This window comes from Arabidopsis thaliana, chromosome 5, assembly GCF_000001735.4.
Source record: "Arabidopsis thaliana chromosome 5, partial sequence".
In the NCBI taxonomy this organism is placed as follows: Eukaryota; Viridiplantae; Streptophyta; class Magnoliopsida; order Brassicales; family Brassicaceae; genus Arabidopsis; species Arabidopsis thaliana.
In genome coordinates this window covers 10,231,637-10,240,356 of record NC_003076.8, presented here as the reverse complement: position 1 = coordinate 10,240,356, position 8,720 = coordinate 10,231,637, and the positions used below count along the sequence as shown (strand labels likewise).

Genomic DNA, 8,720 nt, shown 5'->3' with positions numbered 1-8,720 from the left:
ATTTTAATAGGTAAGAGCATCCTCAATGGTTAAGAATCAATTAGTTCTTAATTTTGAATCTTAGCATTATTTAAAAATAAAATTTTGCCTTTTGAAAGCTAAGACTAAAAGTTAAGTATCTTAACAAAAATGATCTCCAATGGTTAAGATTCAATTGTATCTTAAGGATAGAAAATTAATTTTGCATTTTTTTTTTGTTTTCCCTATTGTTCATTTCTTAAACCAATTAGGAAGTGACACATAGACACATCTTAGCTAAGCAAAAACATCTTATGTTAGATACATTTCTTAGATTAAGATTGTTAGTTTGATTTAATTTAATCATTTTTAATCCTAAAATTTTGTTAAGATATACCTAAGATACACTATTGAGGGTGCTTTAGAACCTTAGAAAATTTATTAATTTTGTCATCCTCCAATGGTAGGTTCTCTAAGTGGGATTCTTTACAAAAATGAAAATGATCCTTGTGCCTCAAGATCAGTTCCAACTTTATTATGTGATCCTTATGCCTTGTAATAGATGTCTGAAGATGAGTCTGAAAGAGAAAAACAAGCCAAAAGACATTGCCTCACCCACATAGCATAAATTACAACATTTGCATAACGTTGCATATATTTCAAAAACACCATAAACATTTGTCTTCTTTGACGTTTTTGTTAAAGAAAGGGGTCAAGAATCAATATTTAGGCACGAATACGGTAAAACAACTCACCACATTATTCAGCCATCCCTTGTCTTGGTCTTGTCTTGGTTTCTTTCTCACAGAGATGAAGCCACTCCTCTCAGCTTATATGAAACCAAAGTAAAGTAGCTAGAGATGTTAGACAAGCTTTAGTTATAAGATGATAATATTGAAATCATCACCACAAACTTTAAACAGGAGAGATAACTAAACACATAGCCATAGATTACGGTTTGCATGTGCAAGTTAAGAGATTGCAAGGGAGCCAAGTCGCATCCTTAGTCAGTTAAAAGAAAAGGCGTTGAAGATAAAGACCACTGACTTTCTTATCTTTGATCTCACTGGACTGAATCCATGTCTTGATCTGAGGTCTCTATACCGCTGCAACTTCTTGATTTCTTTCTTTGAGTCCGCCTCAAACGTTTACTTTTTTGTTAAAATTGTCTGTATCATATACAAACACCAAAAACATCTGAAACTTTCCTGCTTCGAAAACAAAATAATTGCTATGTCCAGCAAAAAAATTTCATGCTTCGAAAACAAAAATTTTGCTCGCATTCCACTGCATAAAAAACAAACGGAGCTCGATTTGAGTTCTACTAGATAATTACCTCATAAAAAAGTTATAAATAACAAAAAATTAGGATATCGAACAACATCAGAGACATTTCCAATCCAAACAGGTACAATCTAACTATCGATCAAGAGCTAATGCATGAAGCAAAAATCGCAATCCGAATCTACACAATTGCAATCCGAATCTACGCGAATGTAAAACTATTTCCTATAGATCTTCATGCATTCTCGATATCAACGATGAACAATTGAGAAAGAGAGAAAAACAATCAATTATTGGAATAACACACAAAATTGTGGACATAGAGGAAACGTTACCTTATTCCAAACAATTTGCAGAGAAAAATTCAACAAGTTAATTCCAACAACTCAAATTAGTTATTTTTCCAGAGAGATCAAAGATGAAAGTGAAGAAATTAGTTTGCAAAATTAGAAATGATTAAAGGAAAGTAGCTTCAATCCTACTCTCAATCGTCGGAGCAAAACTCATACTATCAATCGCCACCGCCGTTGCCTAAAAAGAGAGAGAGGTAGTCGAGGAAAATTTGCAGAAAAAAACGGATTCTTTCACACGTTTTTTTTATAAAAATCAACCAATTAAAATGTGACACGTGTGCGCCTCTCTTCACCTCCAAAGCTCTCTCAAGAGAAACAGCTCTCTCAAAATACATTCTTTCTGATTTATTTTTTTCCAAAATTGATGAGAGAACCTCTCATGAGAGCTCAATTTTTCCCCCATTGGTGATGGTCTAATTAGCTATGTTACACTATTTTCACTAGTTGTTTCTATATTTTTTTCTCTAAAATATAGCAACTATATAATAGAGGTGAGTTTCACTCTAATGGTTGTCTCAATTTTTTCTATATAAAAAAATATTTCAGATTCTTTTTATTTTAGTATTATTATCTTTAATTTACAAAAGTTGCAAATTAATCCATTTACTTTAACTCTTACAAAACTTTCATAAAAAATTATCATTGTTTTAATTAAACATTTATTAAAGAAAAAAAGCATTACATCATTTAAAAATAAGAAAATATTATAGATTTCTTTAACCATAGGCAATATTATATTTTTCTCACAAATAATCAATTAGTGCATTTTAAAGTGAAAAATCAGCTTCTTTATCTTTGACTTCTCTAAATCAACTTAGAAACTCTTGGAACTGGATATCACCATCTTCTGCTATTTGGACTGCTGAAGGTGGATCTTTTATTTCAACTTCAATCAGTGCATCGAGATCACGCTCATCCTCGATTATCATATTACATGGACACATAAGACAATGTGAAAAGAGACGTCAAAACAGTGCTTCAAATGATGATATTGTAAGTATTATGATAATTGTTGAACAGTTAGGGCCTGTTTTATGATAATTGTACTCCTACTCACAAGAGCATAAACTTGACAGGAGGAGCATGATGTTTGGAATCTATGAAAATTCATATATCTTTGTTATCGAAACATCCACAATGTTCCAAGAGTAATTGGCACTATAGTGTAAAGACATGAATTTTTATCTAGGCAAAATTCTCACATGCGTCGATAATAAGATGCATCACATTCAGTCTTGATTGTACAATCTATTTAAGGGTGGAGAAAAAATTAATTATTTAACGCAAATAGATCAATTCACTTTTATTTTACAAGTTTATTCTTGTTTTTTTTAATTATTTTTTATTTTTTTGTTAAGTTATCCAGTTATTAGAGATTCGAAGGAAGCCTACCAGTTTAATGTGACGAAGCTTATTCATGGAGGGATATGGCTGAAGGCCGCTTGAATTACTTTACAAGATAAGTCTTTGATTTAATGTTTTATTAGTTTAGTTTGTGTACGTCTGTTTTGAGTTTGATGTCTTTTTCTGTTTTGTATGGACTTAAACCAATGATATGTTGTTTCGTATAATTATAAGATTAGTGTTTAATATTACAATCTTCTGATTGTGTCAGACATTGAATATCTATTAGACATCACATTTGATGGAACAAAGGAATTATATCATATAAAGACTTACAACTAATGTCTTCCACACTATTTAACACCTAAAGTGAAAAAGGCTTACACACTTTTCTAAAGGGTGGTCTAAGTCTCTGTGTTTATGATTTTGTAGATACCTGTAAAAAATAAATTTTCTATATCCTTGTTAAACATTTCAAAAATTACAAAAATGTTTTTTTCGATGTAGTGAGTATATTTCTTATAATTAAAAAAAGAAAGAGAGAGAAATCAATCGTTTATAATAGATTCATTTAAAAGTAATAACAAAAATAATATTTAAATAAGAATGACTACAATTAACACTATTTAACACCTAAAGTGAAAAAGGCTTACACACTTTTCTAAAGGGTGGTCCAAGTCTCTGTATTTGTGATTTTGTAGATACCTGTAGAAAATGAATTTTTTATATCCTTGTTAAACATTTCAAAAATTACAAAAATGTTTTTTCCGATGTGGTGAATATATTTCTTATAATTAATAAAAGAAAGAGAGAGAAATCAATCATTTATAATAGATTCATTTAAAAGTAATAATAAAAATCATATTTAAATAAGAATGACTACAATTAATTATATTTACTATCATGATTGATGTACCAAGCTTTTAGTATGAAAAATATCACTCGATATGCTCAGACGACTCGATAATTCACTCTCTTCAATTTCTAGTGTTCCCTCACTACTGTTAACATTTTGTTTACGCATGTATCCCTATGTTATCAATTTAGTCAATTATAGAGAGTAGAGCGATATTATTGTAGACGGTATGAGAAGATTTTATGTAGATATTGTTTTGGGAATTGTGTATTTTATATTTGTTTTTTTTTCTTTCCCGGTTAACGAACAGTCATCTTTTTCGATCCTATATGAAGATGAGAGACAGCGTTTTGAGGCAGAAGGAAATAAGAAACGACTCCCCAAAATTCTTGTATTATATATTTCTGTTTTTCGAGCAAAAGTTTATCTCTCAAATCTGGGTTTTGTTCCTCACGACTTGTTCTGGTAATCAATCTAAATTTTTCCTCTTTGATTTTTATTTCGACTACATCTCTTGTGTTGTTTTACTAGGGTTTATCCTTTTTTCTAGAAACGATGCCTTCGATTCCTCTCCCTCCACGTCTGTTAGCTTTTGGCGAAGAACCTCGCGGCGAGAAAGTTAATGTTTATTAGAAGATGAATAATCAATGCGGTATCTTCAACGCCCTCGACAATGGTGAACTGTAGTACCTTTCTCGATCTCCTTTCGGTCGCCTGTTGGAGTTTCCTAACAAACCCGACTGGTCCGTGAGCTTTGGAATTTTTATATTAGGTAGACAGTTGGAGGTGGCGAAGCCAAACAAAATTTGGGTGTTATTTGCGGGTACTCCTATTCGTTTTTCTTTGAGAGAATTTAATATCGTTACTGGATTACCATGTGGGAAGTATTCGAGCTTGAAGATGAAGAAGAAGAAAGACACTACGGAGAAGACAATTCCATTTTACATTAAGTTTATTAGGCTTGAAGAAGATGTTACCATGGATTGGGTTATTATGATGTTGAAGAGAAAGAATGTCTCAAATTCCGGTATGAGGATCTGATGTGCTTGCTTAGCTATCGTCGACGGTTTCCTTGTCGTTACCTTTCATTATCCTAAAATTGTTTAGGCGCACGCTAAAATGGCTGACGATGTGGGTGCATTTCTTGCTTATCCCTGGGGCTGTTCCACTTTCGAGATGATGATTAAGTCAATAAAAGAGAGGGAAATTGAACAATTAGCAAGTACGTGTTTCGTTGTTCAGGGGTTGTTGTACGCTCGACAATTGGTTATCTTACAGGCAGCTCAATCTATTCAAGAAGGGCTTGTAATTGATGAGACAATTGAGTCTGAATATAAAGGCGCAGAAGACGATGTTGAAGAGGTCCCTCGAGAGTCCTTCCTTTAAGCTCGAGAATGCTAAAGAGTTGGATGAGAAATGTTCGGTAATACTCTTATCGATTAACTTTGTTAACATTTACCAACATAGTTTTCGATAACTCTATTGTTAATCACTAAGTTCTTTTCAATTTAATCAAGTTATCGCCTATCTCTTTAGTGGGTAATTTGTCCCCTATCATTATACCTCGATACCTCTGATACTCTTGTGTTAGTTGAATCTGTTCCTATCTCTTTAGTGGATAATTCGTCCTCTATAATTAGACCTTTGACTTTATCAATCATTGTGATGGGTTGAGGATCCATAATGAGTGGGCTATCAGGATCAGAGTAAAAGTGTACTAGTGTTTCGTCACCTACAGTTAAAAGTTAAAAAGATTGAATAATTGTTAATAACGCATAAGATAATTATCGGATAATATATGAATGATTAGATAACTCACCTATGACCGATAAGCTATTGTTGGTCGATGAGTCAGTATCATCCATTAGGTCTTCGCTACAAAAACAAATGCTTGTGGAAAGCGAGGTTAGCGTTCCGAAGGTTGAATCGCTAGAAGATAGGGCACCACTTTTGGCCCAACAACATGTGTTTATGCACTTGCAAGAGTCAGGCGCAAATTTTCATTTGGATCTCTTTTTGCCTAATGGCCACTTCCGAAATCTAGGGCCCTCGCTGTTTTCTCTTTGCCGCACACTTTTTGTTGTATTTGTTTGAGTTCCTCACAAGGTCATTTGTGTTACACACATATCTCGCCACGTTTCTTTTTGTTGATTTGTTCGCCACATCTCAAATAAACAATCTCTTTCCCTCTCCTCGTCATCAATAACTTTCTCTTTTCCTTTCAAGCTTGTACTTGCCCCTGGTTGTGTTACTTTTGCTGGTAGTCCCAGATGTAATATCCATGTTGTCTCTTATGGTAACCCCTCAATACGTGTTGTGCTGCTCCTTGCCTTTACTTATAGTCATCTCATTGTCTTTCCCCATTGTTTTCATACCGTTTGCGTCACCTGAAACAGGTATACTATTAGCTGATATCTAAATTATCGACTAATGTTATTGAGATGAAAATATATACTTCTCTAAATTGTAATAGTGTCCGATATTATCATTAGCTGATAATATTTACTACAATATACTCAAGACTATAGTTATTAGTTTTCATCTAAATTGTTACGCATCAACATTGTTAGTTCGGTTCCCCATACAGCCCTCGTTTTTGCGTTATTCTAGTATTTTTCCTATATTTCTTTTGAACTTAGGCCACTTAGATCCATGTTACTCCGATAACTATTAACGTTTCGAACATTCCCACCTCGTATAATCTTTACTTGCAGATGCACTTCATCTAGATCGGCCCTAATCGCCATGAACAGGGTCATGTCATCATCGTCTAATATATCGATTGGGTTTGCTCGTTTCCAATCAGGGCCCATCATCCACAGTGGCCACTGATATGTTAACTCGATATTGTCTTCATAACCCAGCGCTAACTTTTCTTTTACCGCCATAATTACCACTTTGGCAAACCCATTTTGCTCACGCAGTCGGACTCCTAGTGCAAACCCATCCATTTGCGAGCCGTTTTCATAGTTTTTCCATTCCTAGGGACCAATCTCACCGCGAACACCATTTTCACCTGCTGGAGTTTCGGCAATAACAAATTTGTTAGCGTTCTTGTTATTCATATCTATGAAACCCTAAAGTAAAAATATCACTCTTGTTATCATTAACAATAATATACGTAATACTCATAATTTTTACTTTTACTTTTCAGCTTAGATTTCTCTTTGTGTTTATCTTCCTCTTGCATTAAAGTTGTCGGAGGCTAAGCTATTTAGTGTGATAGATGTGGGTTATTGAAGGAAAGAGGATACAATGCTAATAAACCGACCAACGTATATATTCGATATACCTGCAACCCCATACATATCAGTAATCATTTACAATATCTTTATTCCAATTCCGGCGGGAAATATATTCCAAAATATCTTTAGCATTTAATGTTGTTGGACCTATGCTATAAACTGTTATCGTTATTTCGATTTTGTGGAAGCTTTTTCGTCATAAATTAGTCGAAAAAAGAAAAGGTTAATTTCTCAGTTTTCATGCATGAATACCTAATATTCTCATCTTTGGGAATAGATATTAATATAGCCCTTCTAGTATATCTCAAAAATTAAGTTTTTTCTAACTATTGTTTGTTTATCGATTACAAATATTAGTATAAGTAAAAGTTAATTAGTTTGTGTATTAGAAGGTTATAACAATGGATTTGTACGTAAAAACCAAAGAGAAGAAGAAAACAAATGCTAGTAATTTAGACCACATCAAAATTACAAGCAAGCAAACAAAATCAATTGAAATTCTGCTGTGAAAGTGATCTTAATTCTATATACCGAATAAATTTTAATTGAATTTAAACAAATAAATAAGGAAATTAATAGAAAAATAAGATCAAGCCATCAGGGTTTATGAGAATTCAGAAAGGTTACATACTTTGTTTATGAGAATTAAGAAAGGTTACATACCTTCAAAGAAGAAGAAACTCAGTAGAGAGAAAAGAATTATGCATTGTCGTCGATGTGGGCATTCTGATCACAATGCTTCAAAGTGCCATAATATTGGAGTAGAGAAGTATATGCCACCAAGGAAGAAGAAGACTTCAAACACTAATGCAGAAGAAGGATCAAGTCGAGCAACACAAGCAAGTCAACCAATACAAGATTGATCTATTTTCAGGTTTGGTGATAAGGAAACAACACATCCGACTCTTTCCGGTTTGGTGTAGGGTTTTTCTGAATTTTTTGGGACAAGTAGCAACTCTTACAATGGTCTTGATTTTTATGTCTTCTTAGTAACTCTTATGATGGTTATGTTGTGTCTTCGGATTTAAATTTGTATAACTCTTATGTTGAGAAGTTTTTTTAAAAAACTCTTATGTTGGAAATGCTGAGTCTTTAGTTTTAAATTTTGTTTCCTTGGATTTAGTTTTATCTTGTGTCCTTTTTATGATTTAGTGACTTCTTATGCTTTATTGATCTATATAAAATGTTAGAATTACAAAAACATTAAAAATGTTAGTGTCTCAATGGTAACGACTAATAGAATATGTGGAAGGATCTCAGGTTCGAGTCCGTGATTATACAAAAAAAAATTAAAAAAATTTGAATTCAAAATGACAAAAACGGCGTCGTTTCTGTAATATGCCATGTCAATGCACATGTGTCAGCTGAGTCAGCAATCGTTAACGTTGACTAACATCTGTTAACGTTGACTTCTAATTTTGCACTATATCAACAGTTCAGGTAGGTTTTTAAATTTTTTGATGTGTTCAGGTATAAATCAGCATTAAGAATTTGTTCAGGTTGAAAAACACATTTTTTAAATAGTTCGAATTGAAAAAGACCCTTTTCCCTACATCAATCATTATAGTCATATAAAATTTTAATAGCATATCTATTATTTATTTATTATTTCTAATTCATGCATGCATGTAAGTTATATAAGTGTTCTGGTATAATATTTTCTGGTCTAATTCAATAATT

At 32.8% G+C, this 8,720-nt stretch overlaps 1 non-coding gene and 1 pseudogene across 2 annotated transcripts; one reads left to right on the top strand and one right to left on the bottom strand.

Annotated features, from left to right (window-relative positions):
* Positions 1–583: 583 nt before the first annotated feature.
* AT5G28262 lies at positions 584–1,807 on the bottom strand. The gene is made up of 2 exons (NR_144275.1): positions 1,006–1,807; positions 584–787 (listed from the first exon to the last, which is right to left on the bottom strand). It is a non-coding gene; the product is annotated as an other RNA (non-coding RNA).
* A 2,543-nt stretch (positions 1,808–4,350) lies between these two features.
* Positions 4,351–5,181, top strand: AT5G28260 (annotated as a pseudogene; the record flags this gene model as incomplete). Its single annotated transcript has 1 exon — positions 4,351–5,181.
* Between the last annotated feature and the right edge of the window lie 3,539 nt (positions 5,182–8,720).